The sequence below is a fragment of the Callithrix jacchus genome, chromosome 6 (genome assembly GCF_049354715.1).
Source record: "Callithrix jacchus isolate 240 chromosome 6, calJac240_pri, whole genome shotgun sequence".
NCBI classification, from domain to species: Eukaryota; Metazoa; Chordata; class Mammalia; order Primates; family Cebidae; genus Callithrix; species Callithrix jacchus.
The window spans coordinates 90,210,466-90,212,601 of record NC_133507.1 but is presented as its reverse complement, the minus strand read 5'-3'; the positions used below and the strand labels follow the sequence as shown (position 1 = coordinate 90,212,601).

Below are 2,136 nucleotides of genomic sequence, written 5' to 3'. Positions count from 1 at the left end.
AACTACATAGACACATGATAAACTCATACTATGCTTGGTCATGTATGAGTTACAGAAGCATAGCTTCTAGGTCATTTACTGATGTTTTCATTTTTAACCACAGATCTTTCTTCATAGTTAATGATATCTTTCCAGACAGCTAATGCTAACTCCTGCACTACAGGACCATATTCTTAATGTTATCTAAGTTATTTCTTTTGTTTCTGACTTCAGATACCCTACTTTTTATTCTGAAGGTAATTTTTATGTTAAAAGTGCTCTAAAATTATTTCTGCATATTTTAATGTATAGGGACTAGAATAAACATGCTTCCCACCTTTAATAGCAGAAGTCCCCTTCTGCAGGATTTACCACCTTGAAGAAACTCTATTAGTCCCAGACTGCTGCCCTTGATAGCTTGTGTTCACTCTGCCCTCTATATCATCTTTTTTTAATTCTACAAAGCAAATATTTTCACTTGATAGCACTGAGTTGTATTATATCTATCATTGCATTTTTAATAACTTTGTGTAAACAAGTCTCAAATGAACAGATTTCCAAAGAAGAGTGCTAGGCTGTGCTTGGTGGTTCAAGTCTGTGATCCCAGAACTTTGCAGGCCAAGGTGGGCAGATCACATGATATAAGGAGTTCAAGACCAACCTGGCCTACATGGTGAATCCCCACCTCTAGTAAAAGTATAAAAACAAGCCATGTGAAGTGGAGCATGTCTGTAATTCCAGTTATTCGGGAGGCTGAGGCAGGAGGATCACTTGCACTCTGGAGGTGGAGGTTGCAGTGAGCTGAGATGGCATCACTGCACTCCATCCTGGGCTACAGAGTGAGACTCTGTCTCAAGAAAAGAAAGAGTGCTAGTGACAGCTAAATCAAAAGTTCCTTGGGAGTGCAGAGAAAAAGGGAGAAAGAGGAGAGGAGCTGGCTTGGCAGGTTCTGAGAGGACAGCAACATAGTTGCCAATACCTTCACTACAGAAATGTGTAATGTTTGGGAAAATATCTACGTTTTTGGTAGAATTTACACCCAGGGCTGTTCCAAGGCCTGAGTCCCCAGCTCATGTCCAATACTCTCTCCACTGTGACCCAGGGTAGCATGAAGAAGGTTTTCTCTCCAGATGAGCTCAAGTAGGTTTCCAACAAGGATGATATAAATACTTCCCTGAGGAAAGTTGTGAAGGAGACCTCCTATGAGATGATGACGCAGTGTGTGTCCCGCATGTTGGCCCACCCCCTGCATGTTATCTCAATGTGATTCATAGTCCAGTTTGTGGCATGAAGGGCCAAGTACAGTGGTGTGCTGAGATCCTTCAGGAAGATTTTCAGAGGAAGGCCTGCTGGGATTCTTTGTTGAAGTAATCCCTCACCTCCTGGGTGATGTGATTTGTGATTTTCTTGTGGGGCTGTAACCTGCTAACCCACTTCATCCACCTGGTGGATGAGAGCCTCAGCTGGGCCCTGACCATGCGGAGCTGCACCAAGCTTGTGATGGGGATCACATTGAGCATGCTGACCTACCCCTTCCTACTAGTCGGCGACCTCATGGCTGTGAACAACTGTGGGCTGCAGGCTGAGCTCCCTGCTTACTCCCCGGTGTTCAGATCCTGGATTCACTTGTGGAAGTACCTGAGTGTTCAGGGCCAGCTCTTCTGAGGCTCCAGCCTGATTTTCCGTCGGGTGTAATCAAGATCATGCTTCGCCCTGTAGTGACATGAATCATTTAAAAAACATGGTCTCAACCTAGCCAGGGTGGGTGAGGCCTGACCATCTTAGGACATCAGCAAGATGACTCCAACCCAACAACAACCAGATGTGCCCAGCCCATCGGGCTTCAGTTTCCATATTTGCCATGTGTCTGTCCAGATGTGGGGTCAGGCAGGGGTGAGGCTGTACCCAGTGGATTGGGTCACCTGACAGACCTGGGGAAGGTGGGGCAAGGTGGAGAATCCTACACCTTACAGATTTGCTGAGTGTCTTATGCAGAGGGCCAGAGAATGGCTTGTGGGGGCCCAGGTTGGGTGGGAAAAGGGTAATGGGGTCAGACCCCACCCTGTCTACCCTTCCAGTCAGCCAAGTGCCCAGCCTGCAGCTCAGCTGGGAGCATCATTCTGCTGCTTTGTAAAAGGGTTGATCCCCTGGTAAATG

At 46.4% G+C, this 2,136-nt stretch overlaps 1 pseudogene; it reads left to right on the top strand.

Moving 5' to 3' along the window:
• Positions 1 to 1,051: 1,051 nt before the first annotated feature.
• On the top strand, positions 1,052 to 1,698 carry LOC100388703 (mitochondrial carrier homolog 1 pseudogene; annotated as a pseudogene).
• The last annotated feature ends 438 nt before the right edge of the window (positions 1,699 to 2,136 follow it).